The 25,474-nt window shown below is 45.1% G+C and overlaps 1 protein-coding gene across 5 annotated transcripts in view; it reads left to right on the plus strand.

Annotated features, from left to right (window-relative positions):
• Nucleotides 1-1,255: 1,255 nt before the first annotated feature.
• Nucleotides 1,256-25,474, plus strand: part of MPP7 (MAGUK p55 scaffold protein 7) — a 259,109-nt gene continuing 234,890 nt past the window's right edge. For all 5 annotated transcript variants that reach the window (XM_055147233.1, XM_055147234.1, XM_055147235.1 and 2 more), the window contains exon 1: nt 1,256-1,458. The gene's annotated coding sequence lies outside the window, so the exon portion shown is untranslated. The remainder of the gene's footprint in view (nt 1,459-25,474) is intronic.

The raw sequence follows: 25,474 nt of genomic DNA on the forward strand, positions 1-25,474 counted from the left end.
ATTTTATTCCACTATTAGCTATTTAATTTTTTTATTCGAGTCACCATAATCTATGAAGCTTTTCATAATTTTCAGGCAATGTTCCAACCACCAATCCCTTCATCACTGTCCACTTCCCTCCATCAGTGTCTCCATAGCAACTTAATTATCTCAGTCGGGAGCATTTACAACAAAATGCAAACTTGAACAGTGGGTCAGTGATCATGATCTCAGCTCTCCTGCAGGTTTCAAATTTCAAGGTCTAGTCACCTTTCGAAATGCTGTCACATTCCTTATAATTGCCTGTATTAGAGGGGTTTTCCCAATTCCCGTCCTCTTTCTTATTTCTGCGCTCTTTTTGTTGTTGATGTGGCTCGAGCCTTGTCTTTGGATTCCAAATTCTTCCTGTTACGAGTGTTCTCTTACATAGTTTGGTGCATTCTACATTGTCTGTCTTTGGACAAACGGCTATTACTCAGCAAAGAATATGGGGCATCTTAGTCATAGTCTTATAATTCCTTGAGGGGAAAAAGCGACTATTTTTTGTAAAAGGACACCAATGTTGAGTATGTTAAAGTAATTTCTTTTATCATGGTAGAATTAGTCTCTTGAAAATTCTGTTTACTTTTCTCTGCACCTCAACCATTTTTCCGTGAAAAAAGTGCGTTTCCCCACTAATTACAAAAATTATCCATGCTCAATATAAAGCACAGAAAGGTTAAAACAATAGTCACGGACACTCTCTCCAGGGATTGAAAACATTTCATGCCTTTTCCCCACCTATGACAATTTCCTTCTGAATCTTAGCAGTTATCAAAAATATGCCCACGAAAGCTTTTACAATACGATAACGTCAAAATGGTGTTGTCCATTAACGTTCATCGGAAATTAAAGAACTGCAATGGGCTTAGGGAAGCCCCCAGCTGGCACGGGAACTCGGGTATTCTGGGTTCTTCTTCAAGGAGACTCCTCGTCCATAAAACACTACCCTTTCTGCAGCCACCTGGGAACAGAGCGAGCGGGGCGGGGGTAAGGGTGGAGTTCTGATGATTGAGAGCCGGGCTCTCGCCAATCAGAGCTCAGCTTTGTTTTCTCCTCTCCACCAATGAGGAAGCTCTATCAGAGAGGCTTTCTTCAAGTCTGAATCCATCGCAGCCTATCAGCAGGTGAGTCTTATAAAGCGCCTCCGCGCTCACGCCCCGCGGGCGCTGCGACCCTGCCCCCGTCCCGCCCCCTTCCGTGTGGCTCCGCCCCCGCGAGGGAGGGGGCCGGGGCAGTTACCCGCGCGGCTGGAGGTGGGGGCCGGGCTCCGCTGACTTGTGCGTTCTGCGCCCGCCGCGGCGGTGCCGAGCCCGCAGGCTCCCGATTGTCCTTCGCGGCGATCTCCCCCAGACCCGCGCTGCCTTCTTCCTTCGGGGCCCGGGGCTGCTGGGGGCCGGAGCGAGAGCGCCTCCCGGGGACCACGCTGGCCCGGAGCAGGTACTGGGGCGGTCGGGGCTGCAGCGCTGCTCGGAGCGCCCGGGCGCGGGGCGGGCGGCGGCGGCTCCCGGTGCGGCTCCCGCCGGCGGCCACCGGGCCGGCAGGGGCCGCGTCACCCGGAACCTCCCGCGCGCCTCCTCCCGGGAGCCCGCGGCTGCCGCGGCACCTTGCAGCGAGGTGGGGGCGGGGCCGGGGCCGCTGCAGACGGGACCCCCAGGAGGGAGGAAGGGAGGGGACCCCGCGGAGCTCCGGGTAGGCGGGGAGGGCTGGCAGGTGGAGGGAACCCTGCGGGGTCGAGTGTGAGTTGGGTGACTGCAGGGAACAGGATCTATTGATAACTATAGTAATGAGCAATAAACTGGTCCCCCCCACACCTTTTAAGCGAGAAAGATGTTTCTACTTAGGTAGTGTTAATCATAGATTTTTTTTTCCCCCCTCTTGTTTTGGAGACAGGTGCTTTGCAATACGATTTGCACACTATCTATTACTCATTAGTAGATGAGAAAAATCCAATTAGTAGATGGGGAAAAACAAACAAAAAGCAGCGCCAACTTTTTCGCCAACTTTTTCGGGGGGGGGGGCTCTTGCTTCAGTGACAGGTAGACCCAGCAGCGTGACTCACCTTTGTCTGGCCTGAAGAGGGGGAGCAGTGCGATAGGAATGAGGAGGAGGAATGTTCAGGAGGAATGTCTGTGCAGGTTTGAAAGGATTGTGGAGGTGGCACCTTGTTTCTGTCACTCAGGCTTGGGTGGTGTGATTTATTTTTTCTTATTAGCCCCCCCACACCAAACCATTATTCGGATTATAGAAGGAGGAGAAGCAGCTGCAAACCCCGTCTCAGTATAGCCTCTGGATTTTCGGGGTGCACCTGCTACTCAGGCAGTCTTGCTTTTTTTGGATTAAAGGACACAAGGCTGTGTATATTAAAGTAATTTCCTCCTAGGCAGTCCGTTTACTGACCAGATTTCCTTGTGCAAAAAACCAACCCCCCCCAAAAAAAAAACCCCAACCAAAAGACCCAAAAAACGCTATGAATTGCTGTTCGTTTTTCTTTGATCTGCTAATATCACACTCCCTTTTCATACACCGTTTTGCCCTAAGTGCAGTGGTGAAGTTTCACTCTGTTCAAGCCGCCTTCTCTTCTGAGGCAGGTGGTGCGTATCATGCCCATTTTACAGGTACATAAACCGAAAGCCCGAGAGATAAAAGGCATTCCGCCACAGGTTATTGGACTCTTTACTTTTATACCTGTAATTGAGTTCATTCAAGATCTGGAAAGGTAGCCACCATTAAACTTCTGCATACCAATTTAATCAGGCATACTGCGTCAGGTGGAGGTGGTTATTTCCAGGTAAATATTTGCTCCCCCAATCCCAGGGTTCGTAAGATTTCATCAGAAAGGTAATTTCCGCCCCCCGCCAGTCAAAACAAATAATACCGATGCTATGTTTTAAACTTGGAAAGTTGATTTTTAAATATTTTTTATGTTTGTGTCTCTAAATTAGTGGACATCAATTGTGGATTGAAAGTACATGATATACATAGGCGATATAAGGCATATCTCCTACGAGCCTTATTAAGTCCAGTTCTGCTCTAGGATTTTGGGCCGGTGGGGGGCGGGGGCTGTGTGTGTGTGTGTGTGTGTGTGTGTAGGTTTTTACTTTCCTACGGGTTACACTTATTAAATTTTCTTATTAAAAGAAATTTTCTTAGCTGTTAATTTGTGCAGAAAGTTCTCTTTTGATGAACACAATCTTTTTCCGGTTTGGAAAAGTGGAAAGAGATTTATACTGCTAATAAGGTATCTGCTTGTATTTTTTTTTTTTTTGAGCCACACCTGGCAATGCTCAAGGGGTTACTCCTGGCTCTGCACTCAGGAATCACTGCTGGTGGTGCTTAGAGGACTATATAGGATGCTGGGGATGGAACCTGGGCTAGCTGCATGCAAGCCAAGTGAACCCTCTGTGCTATTTCTCCAACCTCTGCTTATATTCTTGTTGGAGAGAAGGGGCTATGCCTCCACCCCCATGTTTTTCAGAGTTTATGCACTTAAACAAAATTAGACACTGTACAGCTCCCACTAGATGGTGCACTGGCTGCTGCTTATTGAGGATTTTTTTTGTTGTTGGCATTTCATTGACAGAGATATAAATGTAACCTGTTTCTGTCCTCTTTACAATCTCGGTGGAATAGCAGTGAATGATTGAAGTCATTTTGTTAAAGGAGATTAACATTTCCTTCCTTTGGAAGGAAAGGATAGCTTAATTTTTTTTTTCTTTTTGGGTCACACCCGGTGATGCAACGGGGTTACTCCTGGCTCATGCACTCAGGAATTACTCCTGGTGGTGCTTGGGGGACCATACGGAATGCTGGGACTCAAACCCTGGTTGGCTGCATGCAAGGCAAATGGTTCTACCTGTTGTGCTATCACACCGGCCTCCCAGATAGCTTAATTTAAAGTGAAGGAAATTATTAGTAATTTCAGAAATAAATTCTTTGGTTCTTCAATATCACAGTCAATATCACAGTCTCAGGAATGAATGTATTGTTCTCTATGTTCATTTGAAAATTCTTAAAGGTTTGTGTTTTGTTAAAATCTTATTGTGAATCATGAATTTTTAAGTACAATTTTGCTTTGCTTTTTTACACTATGAGTTTTCTAAAAGAAGTGGTAGAATAAAGGAGTTGGTGAGATAGTACGGCTGGTAGCCCATTTGTCCTGTATGCAGCAGACTTGAGTTTGATCCCTGGCACTTCATTTGGTCTCCTGAGCCCTGCCAGGAATGATCTCTGAGTGCAGAGGCAGGAGTAACCCCTGAGCACTGCAGGTGTGGCTCCAAACCAACCAACCAAACAAAAAAGTAGAATCAAGTGGGTACATATAGCTGGATTATTTGATGCCTAAATTCAAACTTTTTTCTTCTTGAATTTAATTAGTCTCATTTAATCTTACTGTTCTGGGGAACATTTTTATCAGTTTGATTCACTTATGAAAGAGAGAGCAGCTTTCTTCTTTTCAGGAGTGATTAGGCTTGCTGGTTTCTGTTTGGATTGCTTAATTATTCAGGAAAGGAGTTGAGAGCAACCAAGCTGTTTGATAAGAAGCTGTTTGATATAGAATCAAGTCGGTACCCTTTTTAGGTCAGTGCCCTTTTATACCTAAAAGGGTAAAGACATGGTGTGTTGGAGAATAAGGACTAATTAGGGCAATTGCATTTTTTTGGAGATATTTCGAAGAAAACACCAGACTTTTAAGTCAGAATTAAGGCTGGGTAAGTAGCTCAGTAGTAGAATATATGTTGTATAAGTAGAATGTCCTGGAATCAGTCCTTAGCATTTCTCTCTCCCTCTCCCTCTCTCTCTCTCTCTCTCTCTCTCTCTCACACACACACACACACACTCACACACACACACACACACACAACTTAAGTGAAGAGCTCTTTAAGTGGCTGGTTTAGCTGTTTATTGTTGGAAGAAGAACTTTGGAAATTTGTTTCTTGGAACCAGTTCTGTTTCTGAAGGGATCTGTTGATTTGGGAGAGGAAAAAGAAGTCGTTGCCATTCTTCCTGGGAAGGTAGCTACTGACAGCACTGCCAGGCTGTGGATGGGTGTGGGTGTTGAAAGGCGGTGGATGTAAGTACCAGGCCGATTAAGAAGGGGGCTAAGTGTGGACTTCTCAGGGATCTCTCTACCTTGGACAGCTTGTGCCTGTAAGCACTGTAACTCAGGGTTATAGCTATTGTGGTCCACAGGTGGCTATTAACACCTTCATTTTCAAATTTATGTTTTATACAAATTTACATAAATTTAAAAAGCAAGTGGAGACTTAAACTGTAGAAAAAGACTTGGCTATGCTTGTGAACAGCTTAAAGAGAGTTAATTGGTCTCAGGTGGGTCTTCAAAATATGGAAAGGTCTTGAAGACATGTAACTTCTGGTTTTCTCTCTTCTGCTCCCTTTATGAAAATACTTTATTAAGAAATGGGTCCACGTACCCACTGGGGCCATACCGCCCAAATTGAGACCTTGAGCTGGGGAGGAGAGAAGGCTCATGGTCTCGATAGTACTTTGAAAACAGAAGGGTCAGACAAGCAAGGATGCTGCGAAGGATTGGCCCAGGTAAGCAATGGGATAACATGGGCATTCTCCTATAATGTAGTGTCTGACTAGCTTTTTATGGGATTAAAGACACACTAGCTGAGAGATGATGCCTCTGGATAAGTTCTTTCTGATATCCAAATGTAGAATGTGCCTATTTAGTATGATTTGATAGATTATGGTTTGGTTCTGGAAGTGTGAAAATGATATATTTTCCATATACATCAGTGATAAAGGCATTCTTTAGCAGGGGGAAACATGTTTATTTTGACATATTTGTGTTTCATGCAATATGAATTCAAGAATCAGATAGTTTGGAGGGCTCTAGCTTCTTTTTTCATCATTGGAAGTCTGTTGAAGTAATGGTGTGATTGGTCCTTTTGAATTTAACCAGGGATGAACAGGATAATGGAGCTTGGGACTGGGATTGGTCAAGCTCCTACTGTGATACTTAAAATATTTTTTTTTTCTCTGCCTTCTGTGGCATCTGATCTGTTTTCTGTGTATCTCTGTGTGCTTCTCATGTTTGAAATTCAGTGCTGATCCCAGTCAGGCCTTTTCTGAGAAAGTCATTTTTCTTTTGTTTCCAAGTAGTGCTTAGGGGGCCCCCAGGGGTCTTCTGTTGTTGTTCCTCCAGCTTGCCCAGTGGTTCGGCATGAGGGCCTGAGGGTGGGGTACTAGGGATTACCCTGGTGGTCCTTGCAGGTCATACCGGGCTGTGCTTGTGATGCCACATGGCGCTGTGTATCAAAGGCAGGTGAGATGCATACAAACATGCGCCCTAACCCCTGAATTACCTTTCCAGGTCCAGAGTAGGACCCCCCCCCACCCTCCCATCCATTTTCAACATAGTGTAAGCCAGTCATTAAGGTTTTTGTCCGGTTCCGGGGAGGAGTATGTGCTGGAGGCTCCGAGGAAGTGAGCTTGTGGATTTGGATTTACTTAATTATGAACAGGATCTAGTTGGGAGTATTGAAAGATGGTGAGGATACACCGTTGGTGCACACACAGCGTCCAGTTGAGTATGGGAACTTTGGAGTCATGGCTCAGACTTGAGCGTGGGCCCCCCCTTACCTGGAGGGCTGGTTCAAGCAGAGGGTCCCGCAGTGCTGGGAGTGCGCCCTAGAATTCCCATTTCTCTGAGTTCCCAGGACTGAGTGTTGTTTGCTGTTTCAGGGGCTCGACTGAGAAGGACCAGGGGATAGTGCGGGGCTTGGCGAAGACCCGGGCCTTTGACTGTTGAACCCCAGCCCTGCCACTTCCGGATCTTTGACCTGAGACCTGTTTTCTACAATTTCTATTTCCTCATCACTGAACTGGAAACTCTCACGGTTCATGTCGAGAGGAGTGAAGGAGTTCCACTGTGTGTAGATCGATTATAACCCGGCAATTCATCTTTGAAGTGAAGTTGGGGGGTCCTTCCCTTGGGCCCAGGGGCCCTGGTGGCCCCTCCCAGCGATTCTTAGCCTACTGACCAGATGGCGAGGGCTGATGTTAGGGCCCAAGGATGCTCTTTGCTCTTCAGGCCCTCAGTGCTGGGGGACACCAGAGCCACCCTGGCAGTGCTCAGGGACCACCTTGTGCTACAGGGATCAGACTGGGGCCTGGTGCATGCGGGGCCTGGACAATCTCTGCACTGTCCCTCTTGCCGAATCTTGACTTTTTGTTGTAAAACTGTCAGCTGCTTCCTTGCAAGTGGCTAATCCCAGCTCTGCAGGGTCCCCTGAACACTGCCAGGTGTGGCCCTAACACCTCTCCCCAATGTGTATATAAATAAATAGAAGGCAGAATCTTATTTTATTTTTAAATTGGAGTCGAGGGACTTGAAACCCAGGGCGTTCATTTCCCTCCCTTTAAAAAAAAAAGTGGTTAAAATATGTTGGATTTTCATAATGACTGTAGTCCACATTCTATAGCAGGAGATCCAGAGGTGGTTTTTGTGAATTCATTTACAGATATTCCAGAATGTTCTCTTCAGAGTGGTGCTGAAGGAGGGTTTTGGACTTTCTTCCCCAGCGTGCCTGCTCTGTGGCTGGCTGGGTGGGTGGGTCTCAGAGACCCCAACTTTCCCGACAGTCTGCAGTCCTGTCCTCTGGTGCTTTTTGTCGCAATTCACCATTTGCTTTTCTTTAGCAGTTGTCATACTCCTCGTAATTCTGTTTACATTCCCGTCCTTCTTTCACATCCCCTCTGTGGGCCATGGCCTGGCGTCTTGTGGTCTCCACCTGAGGCACGGCTTCTGCTTTCTAGGCCCGAAGCTTCCTCAGAGCCAGGGGAGTGGGCCCGAGTCACTCAGCTGTGTGTCTTGCATACCTTCTCGTTGTGTCTCCTCCTCCTTATGTTGTCAAGTACCTTCATAGGTCCCTCTCTGTTTTGTCGCCTGTCATTCCCTACTGTCAGATTAGGGTCTGGAATGACTATTCTAGCTTCTTCTCTCACCAGCCTGGTTAAGCCTCATGTCCTTGGGCACCTAATATTTTAATATTTTTTGACTTCCCCCCCCCCTTTTTGGGTCACACTGGACGAATTACGCCTGTTGATGCTCAGGGGACCATTTGGGGTGCCAGGGATTGAACCTGGGTTGGTTGTGTGCGTGCAAGGCAAATGCTGTCCTCTCTGGATTATCACTCTGGCCCCTTTCTTAGCTCTCTGATGCCCCAGATCTTCTGCAGTAGATGCTTCTCTCTCTCTCTCTCTCTCTCTCTCTCTCTCTCTCTCTCTCTCTCTCTCTGGACCTTTGCTGCACTATTCTTTTTCTTTTTTTTGTATACAAAGGAGTTATTGTCCAGTCAATAACTATGATAATTACTTAGCACAATGAAGAAGCAGTGAGATATGAAATTGAAATACGAGAGTTAATTTTTAGTAAACATTCTTACTTTAGCTCTCTATCTTTTAAAAGTCTCCTACTGTTTGTTTGATTTTTTTTAAAAAATGTTTTATTAGTGAGTCACTGTGGGGTACATTTACATACTTACAAACTTTCGTGCTTGCATTTCAGTCATACAATGATCGAGTACCCATCCCTCTATCAGTGCCCATTCTCCACCATCGATGATCCCAGCATCCCTCCCACCCCCCCACCCTTCCCCCCATCTCACCCTGCCTCTGTGGCAGGGCATTACCTTTTGTTCTCTCTTTCCTTTTGGGTGTTGTAGTTTGCACTAGAGGCATTGAGTGGCCATTGTGTTCGGTCTATAGTCTACATTCAGCTCACATCTCTCAACTCAAGTTGGTCCTCCAAATATCCTTTACTTGGTGTTCCCTTCTCTATCTGGGCTGCTTTTCCCCCCAGCATTTGAGGCCGGATTTCAAGTCATGGAGTAGACCTCCTGGTCCTTATCTCTACTATTCTTGGGTGTTAGTCTCCCATTCTGTTACTTTATATTCCACAGATGAGTGCAATCTTTCTATGTCTGTCTCTCTCTTTCTGACTCATTTCACTTAACATGATACTTTCCATGTTGATTCATTATATAAGCAAATTTCATGATTTCATCTTTTCTAACAGCTGCATAGTATTCTGTTATGTAGATGTACCAAAGTTGTTTTAACCAGTCATCTGTTTTTGGGCACTAGGTTTTTTTCCAGATTTTGGCTATTGTTAACTGCTGCATTATTCTTGTGTGCAGTTCTGCAATGGCAAAGACAGCGGTGTATTCTGCATTCTGTCATATGCTCGTGAGCTGTCTGAATCCCCATGTCCCCTTATATCACGGTCATTTTTATTGTGATTTTAGTTTCTTTGGCCCCATCCTTTGCCTTGGTTGTGGGGATGATGGCTGTATGCCCGCACAACCTTGCTTGTGGTTCAGTGGTGATTGGCACAGTCGGCTGTGGTCCTGGGGATCACCAAAGGCAGTGCCTCAGTGTGATTGTTCTTGACAGGCGGTTGGGGGGTGCTGGGATTGAATTAGTGGCCTTTGGTGTAGACTTCTTGTAGACTTGGGGTGCAGCAGATCTTTGTTTTTGACCTGTTTATGCTCCTGTTTCTTGTTGCATTTGTTTAATTGTCCAGATTTTGGCATGTTTTCTGACAACATTTGTGCAACGAAATGACACGCTTGCTAAAACCACCAGCGAAGTTTCTTAAGTGTTAAGAAAGCTCTTGCGTTCCTTGTATCATATATATATATACACATATATATATGTATATATATGAAATTTTTTTTTCTGAGAGTCTGGCTTTTGACTTGACAGCTTGAATTTTATCACCAACTTCCAACACTTTAGGTATTCTCTTTGAAGCGGACTCAGTTTATTTTTGAGAAAAAAAGTAAAAAAGCTAATCCAGCTTTCCTTATCAGTTTTTCTTGCTGTCATTATTTCCGAAATGAGTGACAAGCTAGGGCCTGAAGAGATTGTAGAGCAGGGAGTGCTCTTGCCTGGTGTGTGGCTGACCCGGGTTTGATCCTTGGCACCCCACGTGGTTCTCTGAGCCCCTTCCAGAAGTGATTCCTTCTGTGAGAGTAGAGCTAGAAATAAGCCCTGAACATCACTGGGCATGTCCCACCCTTCCACCCCACCCCTCGACACAAGCAAAAAGAATAGCCAATAGCCTTCTACTGGCTGGGGAAGCTGGTAGTCCAGTTGCAAATTGGAGACGTTGGCACAAGTAATGCTTCTTTTGCAAAATACTCAAACTGGTTCTGTGAGAAGAGGGGAACTCTCCTGTCTTTGTGTCTCCTGTGATGTGTCATTTGGACCTGCTGGAATTGTTCTGTGTGTCTTGAGACAAGTGTTCCATGTCAGTGTGTAGCACAAGTTCCTGCACGCTCTTCTTCTTCTGTCCCCCAGAATATTATATTCCTAGGCCGTGTGTCCAGGCACAATTTTTCATTCCACAATTATTCATTGTCACGGCTTCCCCGAGGGGAGTGGAATCATGGGCCAGGAGGCCTTTTAGTGGAGAGGGTCTAGTGGGCACCTCTACAGTTGGTCACTCCCTGCCCAGTGCTTGGGTGCCAGCCACATGCCCCTGCTTTGACGTCTGCAGCGTAAATGTCAGTGTGGCGGAAATCCCACAAAACAACTTCTCAGTGTCCTTCCAGAAAAGGTCCAGTGTCCTAGAGGTCACCAAGAGGTGCTGGGGGATCCCCCCCACCCCACCCCTGCTCCGGGTGTCCTGGAGCTCCCAGAGAATAGCTGACTCATTGTGTCTCTTCTTTGAGATCCAGCTCTTCATCTCACTCTGTCTGCCCTGATCCAGCCTCTTGGTTCCGCAGAGACCTGCTCCTTCTGGGGGAAACTGTGCAGCCGTTTTTCCAAGGGAAGGAAAGTTTAGTCACAGTGGGAAAGAGAAGATCCGAGATAAGCAGCCCAGGACCTGTATGGAACTGTTCCTACCGTGGGCTCGCACAGCATGGACAGCCAGCCACACACGTGCTCATGCATGCTGGCTTTCCTCAGCCTTTCAGACCGAGGTGATCAGAGAGAGAACCTGGGCAGAGGAGACGCCCTGCACAGGAGCCGAGGAGTGTTGGGAATGGCAGCATCAGGGAATGGAGTGATGGCAGGTGGTGACCTGTGGAAAGCTTTCCAGTTCAATGCAGGGGCTTAACATGGGCTTCTGTTCTTTTGTTTCCCGTAAAGAGCAAAAGAGTGATAACTCTTGATTTGATACAGTTTCCTTCCTTCCATCCTTCCCTCCCTCCCTCCCTCTCTCCAGCTCTTCCTCCCTTCCTTCCTTCCTTCCTCCCTTCCTTCCTTCCTTCCTTCCTTCCTTCCTTCCTTCCTTCCTTCCTTCCTTCCTTCCTTCCTTCCTTCCTTCCTTCCTTCCTTCCTTCCTCCCTCCCTCCCTCCCTCCCTCCCTTCTTTTCTCCTTCCCTCCCTCCCTTCCTCTCTTTCTTTTTCTCTTTCTTTTTCTTTCCTTTTCTTTCCTTTTCTCCCTCCCTCCCTCCCTCCTTCCCTCCCTCCCTCCCTTCCTTTTTAATTTTCCTTCTCTTCTCTTCTCTTCTCTTCTCTTCTCTTCTCTTCTCTTCTCTTCTCTTCTCTTCTCTTCTCTTCTCTCCTCTTCTCTCCTCTCCTCTCCTCTCCTCTCCTCTCCTCTCCTCTCCTCTCCTCTCCTCTCCTCTCCTCTCCTCTCCTCTCCTCTCCTCCCCTCCCCTCCCCTCCCCTCCCCTCCCCTCCCCTCCCCTCCCCTCCCCTCCCCTCCCCTCCCCTCCCCTCCCCTCCCCTCCCCTCCCCTCTTCTTCTCTATTTTTCTTCTCCCTTTCTCTCCTTTCCTTTCCTTTCCTTTCCTTTCCTTTCCTTTCCTTTCCTTTCCTTTCCTTTCCTTTCCTTTCCTTTCCTTTCCTTTCCTTTCCTCTCTCTCTCTCAAACTACTTCATAGGTGGTGGACTGTACTTCTAGTTGGAGTCAAGCCGTGTTGTTTCTCTCTGTGACGTTTATGGCAATGAATGCTTTTTGGAAACTGGTGATATTTCTGTCTCTACTAACATCTTCATTAGGTTGCTTATGATGTCTCTTAGGGGTGCGGAAGTGGAGCTTATGATAGTTGGCCGGCTCAGAAACTGGATGGTTCATCGCTCAAGCCCTTCCATGGGGTGTGGCTCAGACCCATCTGTGCTGGGGCCACCAGGGCCTCTTGGCAGTGCTCAGGGGCCATTATCACTATATTTTTACAAATGGAAATTGACAAAAATTTTCCAATTTTTTGAGATATAATTAGTCTAGGAAATAAGAGGCAATAAGTCTAGGAATGAGTCTAGGAATGAAGACTTAAAAGATGTAATTAGTCTAGGAAATTTTTTTTTGATTTTTTTTTTCTAGATTATAGAACATTGTCTCTTCAGGATAGATAAGATAAATTGGTATCCTCAACAGTTTCCTTTGGAACTCCAAGCTCAGTTGCACTTTATTGAATCACCGTGACAAAAGTTACAAAGCTTTCAGGTTTAAGTCTCAGTCCTATAATGATCAAACCCCCATCCCTTCACCAGTGCACCTGTTCCCCCACCAAGAACCCTAATATACCCCCCTCCCAGCCCCCCCCCCCTTGCACCTGAATGGCTAATGATCTTCACTTTATTCTCTCTATACTTTGGATACATTCAATATTTCAACAGAGAACTGACTATTATTATTTGGAACTTTCCCCCAACAATCAAACCTGCTGAAAAGGCATCATTTGATAGTTTGTTTTCCATTGCTGAGAATGAAGATTATAGGAGCTCTTCATTGTAGGTTTTTGATTTCTGTTGTTTTACCTCACTTTACAGTCTAGATGCATTTCTATAAGTCTCTGGGTGCCAAAATGGGTTAGTAGACCTCCCGGATCATAGTCTTTAAGGAGCAGAGGGGCCGTGTTGTGCACGGCTGCTCTGGATCTCACCTGGGCGGAGAGCGATCAATTGCACTTTTTTAAAGAAGTAAATTATAAGCAATGTCTGTAGCACTGTCATCCTGTTGTTCATCAATTTGCTCTAGTGGGCACCAGTAACGTCTCCATTGTGAGACTTGTTACTGTTTTTGGCATATCAAATATGCCACAGGGAGCTTGCCAGGCTCTGCTGTGTGGGCGAATTACTCTCGACAGCTTGCCAGGCTCTGCCGTGCGGGTGAGATACTCTTGATAGCTTGCCAGGCTCTCCGAGAGGGACGAAGGAATGAACCCGGGTCGGCCTCGTGCAAGGCAAACGCTGTACCTCCTGTGCTATCGCTCCTGTAAATAGAAAATGTTGTATATTGAAAATAGCTCAGTTCATTTGGAATAAAATAATGGTTGACATAAATTGGCGCGATTGAAGGAATTGGGATTTTTAAAAACAAAACACATTTCTTGGTTTTTGAAATTTTTGAGGTAAAACAAGATTCTTGTATATGCCTGGCAAATAATTCTTATTTATTTTACATTATGTTGTGAGAGCAGATTTGAAAATGTGTAAGACATCCTTGCTTTAGGGTGCTTATCCTATCTTAGTAAGAGGTGAAAAGTTGGACCTTATTTGTTACTGGCTGCCTATGGGTTGAATGACTAGCTAATGTCTTGTCATTCTTGGTTGTGCTTGGGGAACCGCAGGGTGCCAGAGATCGAACCCAGGCCTCTCACATATTAGTCTTCTGGTTCATATCAGATTTCCCCCTCTTTAAAATTTATAATGTTGATAAATGTATGATCCAAAGTAAAATAAAGGAAGCTGGAGCGATAGCACAGCGGGTAGGGCGTTTGCCTTGCACGCGGCTGACCCGGGTTCAGTTCCCAGCATCCTGTATGGTCCCCTGAGCACCACCAGGAGTAAGTTTTGAGTGCATGAGCCCAGGAGTAACCCCTGAGCATCACCAGGTGTGTCCCAAAAAGCAAAAAAAAGTAAAATAAAGTCTGGAAAAAAGGGGGAAGAAGTAGGTGGAAGTGATTATTAATGGGGCAAGTCAAATGTGAGAGACTGTCAGTTTGAATTCTGCGGGAAGAATAAGATGGCAGTGGCATCAGCCTTGATGAAAGGATACTGTAGCCAAAAAGACCTGGTTCCAGGAGTGTCGACATTTGTGCTTTCGATAAAGTTGCCGCACCCTCACCACCCATGTGCCCAGGTTGCCAACTTTCACCCCCAGGTTCTACTTCTGATGACTGTGACTTCAAACTGGGCCTTCTACTTCAGGTCCAACCTGTTCGAAGCTGCGCCTCCCTCCCCGAATTCCATCTCGTAATTTGAGGGATTGCTGAGTGCACAATACTTAGTACCCAGATAACAAAAGATTATATAAACATCTGTGTGCTTTGGTGGAACCTCCCCCTGGAAACTGCTTAACAGCTGTTGGTGATCAGTGGGTAGGTAGGATTCTTCATAAAACACGTTTTTCCAGTACTTCTTCCTCGGGTGTGCGTTTCAGAAAGGTATCTGCAGTCAAATGCTGTTGTTACCGATGACCCTGCTGCTTACCGAGTCTCCAGGGTCTGTTCAGTTGTTTTCAGTCCAATGACTTATACTTTCTAAATGGCCATCAAGGTGACTTCTACTTGGCTTCTGTTGTTCCATGTGGTTCTCATCTCCAGATGAGTCTGGCATTAGGTAACGAAATTTACTCTGAATTCTGTATATGAAATATAAATTCATCCTATGGGCAGACGGTAGATGAGAAGGTAAGACTCCTTATCAAAATAGACATTTTCTTGCCTGAGAATCACTTTGGACTTTGTAAAAGCTTTGACAGGTCGAGACAGGCGCAGAGTTTATAGATAAAACCTGCCATTAATCCATCTTTCTTCCATGCAAATGCTAAACTTGCACTTCCTAGAAAGTCATACCTAATTCTTGAATTGGCTCTTAGGACTATTCTCTTTTTCTAAAAGGGGGCTGGGGGTGGGGATAGAACAAGTCTTGGAGAAATTAAATCATTTGCTTTGAAACTTGGAAGTGATAAATCCAGAATTCATACTCAGTCTTTTATATCCATATGTGAGATAATCATATGATATGAATTCATTCAGAATATTCCATCCTCTCATGCATGTTCAGTCTGTGTTTAGCCCCATATCTTCATCTGGACATGGGGCTACCCAGCTACTTTGGTCAGTGCTCTAGATGTTTTCCTGAAAAGTGTACCGTTTAATGAGAAGTTTGCCCAAGAGAAGCCTGAGGCCTCTGTTAGTATGAAACAGTCCCAATTATGTTTGTTAATCTCATACAATTGATGTTACTCTCACATCAAAACTCACTTTCCATTGTGTGCAACTGGCACTCAGGAAAGATGCCATGACTTTGTCCCCTTTTGAATCACCACAGTCTACTTTATTATTATTATTATTTTTTTTGATTTTTTTATTATTATTTTTTAATTTAATAGTTTATTTTTAATTAGTGAGTCAACGTGAGGGTACAGTTACAGATTCATACAATTTTGTGCTCATGTTTCTCCCTTACAAAGTTTGATAACCCATCCCTTCACCAGTGCCCATTCTCTACCAAAAGTAAACCCAACATCCCTCCCCCCCTCCCCAGTCCTGTCTCCCCACACCCCACACTGCCACTATGGCAGCGTATTCCCTTTTGTTCTCTCTTTCTGATTAGGTGTTGTGGTTTGCAATAAAGGTGTTGAGTGGCCATTGTGTTCAGTCTCTAGTCTATATTGGGCCCGCATCATCTTTCCCCCACATGACCTCCAATCACATTTTACTTGGTGTTCCCTTCTCAGAGTTGCCCAGAATGAGAGACCAGCCTCCAAGCCATGGAGACAACCTCCTGGTACTTATTTCTACTATTCTTGGGTGTTAGTCTTATAGTCTGTTATTCTATAGTCCACAGTACTTTATTATTATTTTTATCTTTTCTTGGGAGTCACACCTGGCAATGCACAGGGGTTACTCCTGGCTCTGCATTCAGGAATTACCCCTGGCATTGCTCAGGGGACCATATGGGATGCTGGAAATCGAACCCGGGATGGCCTCGTGCGAGGCAAACGCCCTACCCGCTGTGCTATCGCTCCAGCCCCCACAGTCTACTTTCGCTGGAGAAACATGTCTGTAGGACCTGGGAGGTATCCTGATGATTTTAATAACTTACCATGACAGAGTAGGGGAAATCAGAACAGAAAGGAAGTTGCTGACAGTAGCTGTGGTCAGTGGTGAGTGTTTGAACTGAGCATGAGACGGTCAGTGGGCTCTGCTGTTGTTTGGGAGACTTGAGCAATAGGATGGAACAGCTTTGATGGCTGGGTGTTGGGAAGCTGCATCCTTGACTTCTCAGGTGGTTGAGTTTCTTCTTGCTTTCTGCTTCTGGCTTTTCCTCTTGCTCCTGGCCTTTGATTGTGGCAATCCTTGACTCCCTTGTTGAGGCTTCCCACCCTGGGAATTTACCTTTGCCCAGTGCCTTGCTTTCAACTCTCTGATTTGAGAGACTTCAGTTGAACTCCAGTTCTGCGAAGCACCGGAACCCTCATTTACAGAGCAGGTCTGCAGTTGCTCGGAGGTTCTCTCCTGACAGGCTACCGTCTCACGGTTGGCATCTTTGATCCCCACTGCCCTTCCCTCTCATACCAACTATAACATGGAAGGAGTATACAAGTGGGAGGAGAACGTTTCCACATCCACTGAAGACTAGATGCAACTCCCTATTAGCCAGGGCTACAGAACTCACTGGAAGGTGGTGGCCACCATGGCTGGGACAGGAGCATGTGACTTTTCTTCTTCTGCTGTTTATAGTAATGTCAGGGAGGTCTCACGGTCCAGCTGAACCCACAGGCGCTGTCTTGTAAAAAACTAAAGCACGCCGACCAGGCAAGTGCACTTGCGGGCTCTCCGGGTGGCTCTGTCTCACCGCCCGTGTTCAGTGCTCTGGAACCACTGTGTGTGGCTGTTGGTCAAGGGCAGGTGACAGAAGGAAGAAGGCCAAACTGGTTGCTCGATCAGTTTATTTCATTCTCTCTCTCTGCTTCTCTCCCGGTTCTAGATCTCTCTCCGGATCTGTGGATCTGGCCCCCCAACCCACTTTTACAGCCTAGTTAAATCCCCCCAGCATGAGGGGGTTGGGGTGTACACATAGGTGTGGTCACAATCAATAGGGGTAAGGTTCCTTTCCCTCAGGGGATGCTTTTCCTAGGACTGATTCTCTTTCACAGGAGGATCCACCTAAGGGCAGAGTCCCATGAGTGTGTTTCTCCTCTCCTCGTCCAGCAAACATATAAGCATTCATAATATTAATCATTTTGTATGGACACAATAAGAAATGCATTAAAGCTTATAGAATTGCTCTCCTGGGGCTATCTCGATCTCAGACTACAGTGCTCAGGCCAGATCAGTCTTTCCTATCCCTACAGGGTCCTAGTCTCGTCATTACTTCTGGATCATGACAGCGTTTGTCTATGATCAAGCTCTTAACTTATAGTTAAGAATTAGGCACTTTGGCCAGGCCCATCTCGATGCCAGGGTAGCACATAACTCACTGCTTGCCCTGGATCCGTCCCATCCCTCGTCAGGACCCTGCTTTTTGGGGTGCTAGGAACTGAGGGCAACTGAGGCTTAAGTGGAGAAAGCAGATGCCCGGGAATGAATAATATTCGAAGCCAATTAAGTCCCAAGTTACAAAAGTATAATATTGTCTTCTTGTGTCTATACATAAAGGACATTGCTTTAAAGTAAATTATTCAAAAGGCATAAGGAGAGGAGAAAGGTAATATTAACTTATAAGTTCAGTATCCTAGGAAGGTCTGACCTTACAAATTAGCAGAGTCAGATTAGGGGGAGAAGCTGATTAACTGTTTTGGGGAAGAGAGCATGGAGAAGTGGTTACAGCTAAACAAAGGGGTGGGAGTGATTCGGGAACACCTTGATGGGTGTGACTGGGGTAAGCCTAAACTCTGGGAAAAACCGGGACAAGCTCCTTGTGGCAAGGGGGGAGAGGACAAAGTAATGTCATCCTACACTGTTTACTTCCTTTGAAAGGACTAGTCATAAACAGCAAGTTCTCCTACTTTTTGAACTAAACTTAGCTTCCGCAAGGTCAAAAGCCTCATGGTGAGAAGGAAGGGCTGACTTTCTTCCTTAGAGTGACTCTGCCTCCGGTCCCCAGGGTTCAGGAAAGTCTGTTTCCCAGGCTCTCTTCTTTGTTTGCTCCGTGTTTGTTTCTCTGGTCACCAGAAGTCTTTCAGTGATGTAGCCTAATGGTTAGGAAGGGAAACACTGTGTGTTGCTTTTTTAATTTGGGGGCCACATCCTGCAGCGCACAGAGGACACTCCTTGTGGTGCTGTGGTTGGGTGGGGGGTGCTGGGGATGGGACTTGGGCTTCCTGCAGGCACACCAGGTACATCAGCCCTTTGAGCCTTCTTCCTGGCCCAACACTATTTGAAAAAAACTCTTAATGTTATATTCTTGGAGACCACATATGGTGGTACTTAGGACTTGCCCCTAGCCCTGTGCTCAATAATTATTCCTGGCAGTGCTTGGAGACCATATACGGTATTGGGGGACCAAAGCAGTATCAGCCCTGTGCAAGACAAGTGACTTACTATCTCTCTCATCCCACTTTAAGGAAAAAACAAAAAACTATACTGTAAAGAAAAATAGCTTTAGGGGTCAGAATGATAGTATAGCATGTAGGGTACTTGCCTTGCAATTGGCCTGCCTCGTTTGACCCCCTGCATTCCTTATGGTCCCCAAGTTCTGTCAGGAGTGATCCTTGAGTGCAGAGCTGGGAGTAAGCGCAGAGCAGAGACAGATGTGCCCCCCCAAATCAAAGAAAAACAAAACATTTTATTGAGGCTTTATTGATATCCCAAATTTGGGTAATTTATTTGGAGGGGCACACCCAGTGATGCTCAGGGTTTATTCCTGGCTCTGCACGCAAGAATCACTCCTGGCAGTGATCAGCAGGGGACCATACAGAGTCCTGAGAATCGAACTTGAGTCTTCTACGTGCAAGGCAAGTGCCTTAACCTTTATACTATGGTTCTAGCCCCGATATCCAAAATTTGGACTCTACTAGATGTAGAAAGCTTTGCGTAGAGATGAATATTTACCCGGGAAAGCATGACCACACGCTGTGCCCTCAACCTCTTCATCACCTCTGAAAGCTCCTTCTGACCCTTTTTGTTGTTACTGATTTTGGTTTTGTAAGATCTTTAGCATAAAGTCTACCCTCTTGGCGCATTTGTAAGATGCAGACACAATATCACCAACTGGAGCAACTACGCCGCCGTGCAGTGCAGCTAATCAGCCAGTGTCCTTGGAGCCTTGAACCCTGTCTTCCCCTTCCCAAGCCTCCCTTCCCCTAGGAAACCACCATTTCACTCTGCTTCAATGTCATTGACTCCTCTAGACTCATCATGGAAGAGGCCCCTCATGTAGCCCTTCTGGCTGCTGCACTAGTGAACTGTCTTCTAAATTCATGTTCTTCCCAGTGGCACACTCTTTTCATTAGATTAGTGGCCGAGTAATACTCTGACCCTTCTTACATTCTGGTTCCTGCTCTGCCCTTTGTTGCTGGCAGTGAACGTAGGCAAGCTGTTTTCAACTCTTTAAACCTCAAGTTGAAATTAATGATATGGAAACCCGAAAAACAATCCAAAAGATCAATGAAACAAAGAGCTGGTTCTTTGAGAAAATAAATAAGATTGATAAACCTCTAGCAGGACTCACAAAGAAATAGAGAAAACCCTAATAAACCGAATCAGAAATGACAAGGGGTACATCACAACAGAAACCGAGGAGATTCAAAAGATCATCAGATTTTGAAAGTCTGTATGCCACAAAACAAGAGAACCTAAAAGAAATGGACGAATTCCTTGATTCCTACAATCTCCCAAGACTGAACCAAGAAGACTTGAAATACCTGAATAGGCCCATAAATATCAAGGAAATCGAAACTGTAATCAAAAGTCTTCCCAAAAACAAAAGCCCAGGTCCAGATGGATTCACTGGCGAATTCTTCCAAACATTTAAGAAGACTTGTTGCCAGTTCTCCTCAAGCTTTTCCAGGAAATTGAAAAGACAGGAACCCTCCCGAACAGTTTCTATGAGGCACATATCTCCCTCATACCAGAAGCAAACAAAGACACCACTAACAAAGAAAACTATAGATCAATATCCCTGATGAACACCTATGTGAAGATCCTTAACAAAATACTAGCAAGTAGAATCCAACAACTCATCAAAAACATCATACACCATGACCAAGTGGGATTCATCCCGGGGATGCAAGGACGGTTTAACATTTAGAAATCAATCAACATAATCCATCGTATCAGCAAAAATAAAGATAAAAACCATATGATCATATCAATAGATGCAGAGAAAGCATTTGACAAGATCCAACACCCATTTTTGATAAAAACTCTAACCAAAATGGGTTTTGGAGGAACTTTCCTCAAGATAGTCAAAGCCATCTACCATGAACCTATGGCAAGCATTATCATCAATGGGGAAAAACTAAGGGTCTTTCCTCTAAGATCGGGGACAAGACAAGGATGCCCACTCTCACCACTTCTCTTTAATATAGTACTGGAAGTACTAGCAATAGCCATTAGTCAAGAAAAAGATATTAAGGGGATTCAGATAGGAAAGGAAGAAATCAAGCTCTCCCTATTCGCAGACAATATACTATATCTAGAGAAGCCTAAAAGCTCTAGTAAGAAACTCTTAGAAACAATTGACCTGTACAGTAAAGTCACAGGCTATAAAATCAATACCCAAAAATCCATGGCCTTCCTATATGCAAACAATGAGACAGAGGAAAGGGACATGAAAAAAGCAATCCCATTCACAATTGTGCCCCAGAAAATCAAATACCTTGGAATCAGCTTAACTATGAAGTAACGGACCTCTACAAAGAAAACTATAAAACGCTACTCCATGAAATAAAAGAGGACATGAGGAAATGGAAACGTATCCCCTGCTCATGGATAGTGAGAATCAACATTGTCAAAATGGCAATACTCCCCAAAGCATTATACAGATTCAACGTGATCCCTATAAGGATACCCATGACATTCTTCAAAGAAACGGATCAAGCAATCCTGAAATTCATATGGAACAACAAACGCTCACGGATAGCTAAAACAATTCTTGGGAAAAAGATGATGGGAGGCATCACCCTCCCTAACCTTAAATTTTACTACAAAAGTGGTAACAATTAAAATAGCATGATACTGGAACAAAGGCAGAGCCACAGACCAGTGGAACAGAGTGGAATATCCCTACACACAACCCCAAATGTGGTATCTTATCTTTGATAAGGGGGCAAGAAATGCGAAGTGGAGCAAGGAAAGTCTCTTTATCAAATGGTGCTGGCATAACTGGACAACCACATGCAAAAGAATGGGCTTAGACCTCGACCTGACACCATGCACAAAAATCAGATCAAAATGGATTAAAGACCTCAACATCAGACCACAATCCATAAGGTACATCAAAGACGAGGTCGGCAAAACCCTTCACGATATTGAAGATAAAGGTCTCTTCAAAGATGACACGGAACTAAGCAATCAAGTAGAAACAGAGATAAACAAATGGGACTATATTGAACTAAAAAGCCTCTGCACCACAAAAGACAGTGACCAGAATACAAAGGCAATCTACAGAATGGGAAAGGATATTCACCCAATACCCATCCGATAAAGGATTGATATCAAGGGTATACAAAGCACTGTTTGAACTCTACAAGAAGAAAACATCCAACCCCATCAGAAAATGGGCCGAAGAAATGAACAGAAACTTTCCCAAGGAAGAGATACTAATGGCCAAAAGGCACATGAAAAAGTGCTCTACATCACTAATCATCAGGGAGATGCAGATCAAAACAACCATGAGTACCACCTCACACCACAGAGAATGGCACAGATCCAAAAGAACAAAAGCAACCGCTGTTGGAGAGGACGTGGGGAGAAGGGACCCTTCTATACTGCTGGTGGGAATGCTGATGGATGATTCTCAAAAAATTAGAAATTGAGCTTCCATTTGATCCAGCAGTACCACTTCTGGGAATATATATATCCTGGAGAAACAAAAAAGTATAGTCAAAATGACATCTGCACTTATATGTTCATCGCAGCACTGTTTACAGTAGCCAGAATGTGGAAAAAACCCGAGTGCCCTAGAACAGATGACTGGTTAAAGAAACTTTGGTACATCTATACAATGGAATACTATGCAGCAGTTAGAAAGGATGAAGTCATGAACTTTGCATATAAGTGGATCAACATGGAAAGTATCATGCTAAGTGAAATGAGCCAGAAAGAGAGGGATAGACATAGAAAGATTGCACTCAGCTGTGGAATATAGAACAACAGAGTAGGAGACTAATACCCAAGAATAGTAGTATATAATACCAGGAGGTTGGCTTCATAGCTTGGAATCTGGCCTCACACGCTGGGGGAAAGTCATCCCAGATAGAGAGGGGAACACCAAGTAATATGTGATTGGAGATCCTGCGCGGGAATGGAGATGTGTGCTGAAAGTAGACTAGAGACTGAACAGGATGACCACTCAATACCCCTATTTCAAACCACAACACCCAAAAGGAAAGAGAGATATCAAATTGGAATGCCCCACTACAGAGATGGGGTGGGGTGGGGGGGGGATACTGGATTCATTGGTGGCGGAGAATGAGCACTGGTGGAGGGATGGGCTCTTAAACATTGCATGAGGGAAAAACCAGCACGAAAATGTGTGAATCTGTAACTGTACCCTCACTGTGACTGATTAAAAAATTAATAAATTAAAAAAAACTCAAGTTGAAGCAGGTCAGTCGCATATAGTATACCTAACTCTGCCAGCGTGAATTAAATCAAATACCACTAGACAGCCTTTCCAATATTGACCTAGTGAGTGCCTGGCCCAGATCAAGGATCAATAAGTGGCGATTAAAGTTTTCATTATTCCCTAGCAATATTGTTCAACTCGCTGAAAAGGTCACTTTTACTTCTTCTGCTCTCGAGTTTATCAGACTGTCACTTCTTCCTTTTCAGACTTCCATCATCACCCTGCTCACTGTCACTTCTGCCTCTCTCTCAAATCAGATATTCATGGCCTAGAAGTGAAGTCATCAAGTCTTTGCTGACCTTCATGAGTCCATTTTATTTCCATGGGTGTGAGGCCATCTTCCTTTCTTGAAGTGCCCGTGGATGCTTTGGCTTCACCAAGCCTGAATGCTTTCTCAAAGCCATATACATATATGGTTTTTGGGTCACATCCGGCAATGCACAGGGGTCACTCCTGACTCTGCACTCAGGAATTACCCCTGGTGGTGCTCAGGGGACCATATGTGATGCTGGGAATCGAACCCAGGTCAGCTGCACACCAGGCAAACACACTACCTACTGTGCTATTACTCCAGCCCCTCTCAAAGTCTTTTACATTGAGGTCTGCATCTGATTCCTTTTCCTTCCTCTTGTTTCAGACATAGGATCATGTTTTAGGATGCAGTCTTTTTCACCATTGCCTGTGCTCGCACCCTCTTCTGTCTTTCATCTCTCAAGGCCTCTTTTGACCATGATAAGTAGAGTTTGCCTGTTACTTCCATGTGATCTGAGGCAGTCAGGACCTTGGGGATACAGCGCCCTCCCACCGGAAGCAAAGCCTGCCTTTGGGGGTCCAACTTCGGAGACATCTCATTCCTCTGCTGCTAACTAACTGGTGTCGAGAGCACTAGAAATTCCAGATCTCCTTTAGGCCTATGATTTGCTGCTAAGAAAGTCAATTGTCCAGTGCCAAGGCTGAGTGGTGCTCCCCGACTGCACCTGGCGGTGCTTGGAGGCCACTGGTGCCTGGGATTGAATTTGGACTCCGGTGCATGCCAGGCTTGCACCTCTCATGCAGCATTGTCTCCTTGGATTCTGCCATTGATTCAAGTAGCAACACCAGACGTGTGACCTTGTGTTCCCTTCGCTCCCTTGAATCTCGTTGTTCTGGGAGTGACTTCTCACCGCCTGCCGTGGGGGTGGGCCAGGGGAAGCACGGAGCTCTCCAGGATTCAGGCTTGTTCCAATGGCTTGATTCCACTCCACCTGTTTCCTTTATCTTGCTTCATGACAGGAATAAAGCACTGGGACCCGCCAGCCCCACTTGAACCTTAAAGTTTCTTAAATTTCATGGTAGAGACATCTTAAGACTAAGAAATCGGAAGGATTAATGGGTCTGTCTTTGCAGGATGGTTTTTTCGCCCTTGTTATCTATCCTTGGAACCCACGTGGTCTAAATTATTATTGAATAAACACATGGATTTTATGCAGAGCAGGCTCTGTGCTTTTTAAGACGGCAAGGACTGATTCATTTGTAAAACCCATCGATGTTTCCCATTCTCATTCTTTTGTGCTCTCTGCAGATAGCTACTTTAAATTTCCCGACTGAAAATAGAAATCTTTCATTTGATAAAATGACATTTAATAAAAATCCCAATTGCTATGTATGCCTTCTTTTGGTTCAGTCCGTCACTGTCACTGTCATCCTCTTGCCTTCTTTTGGTTTCAGGTAAAAAAAAGTAATGCCGTTAACGAGTTGAGAGCCCATTTTTTGGGTCCTAATTTACCTCTGCATTTTAGCAAACAGTTTCAATATTTTGGGTTCCAAAAAGATGCTGCAAAGCTATTGCAGTGCGCAAGGGATAGTTTGAGAGGATGTGAGTAGGTGGCTTGGAATTTCTGGTTCCAGCTAACATATGTAAAATACTGTTGCTAGGGCCATTTTGGGAATGTGTTACTGTGGGGGAGTGTTGTGTTATTAGATGTTGTTTTTCTTTTTTCAGTAACAGTTATTTGTTTTCTATATTAAAACGACATGCTGTGTGGGTTGCGATGGATGCAGAAACACAAAATTAAAACCTACACTATCCCAGCCCTGTTCTAACCAAACATGCATCTTATGACTCGCACTGTTTGTGGCCCCATTCAGAGGTCTAAACTGGGAAAACAGGTCCAATCTAATGAACCCAATTCCTGTCACTTAGGTGTCCTGGGAGAAACCTAAGCTTTGGGACTATGGTAGCACCCTGGACTCCCACCACCCTTTTAAGGTCTTATCTGTGGACTCGCTTCCACTCCTGTAATCTCTTGTAAACTCATTGCAGTCATTCTAGTTTTAGTGTGCTTACCTCTGACCCCGGTCACTCTAGCAGCTTCTTTGCTAAATAGGCAGCCTTCAGTTTGTGCTGCACCCCCTTATTAGATTTAAAAACCTTGCGGTTGTTTTGAAGATAATATTTTTGCCAGGGATTTTTTTTTTTTTGGAGGGGGAGGCATACTTGGCAGTGCTCAGGGATCATTCCTGGCTGCGCTCCAAGGATCATAGGGATGCCAGGGGTCGAACCCAGGTCAGCCACGTGCACAGCAAGCGCCAGTGGACTATGGTTCTGGCCCCTCTCCAGAGGACTTTTAAGGGATATAAGGTTGTGATAATTCCTATCAGCCACCTATCAACTATGTGATCTTGAATAAGTTGCAGATGCTCTAAGATTCTTTTTCATCCCATGTAAACTAGGCAGTAATGATAGT

This window comes from Sorex araneus, chromosome 9, assembly GCF_027595985.1.
Source record: "Sorex araneus isolate mSorAra2 chromosome 9, mSorAra2.pri, whole genome shotgun sequence".
In the NCBI taxonomy this organism is placed as follows: Eukaryota; Metazoa; Chordata; class Mammalia; order Eulipotyphla; family Soricidae; genus Sorex; species Sorex araneus.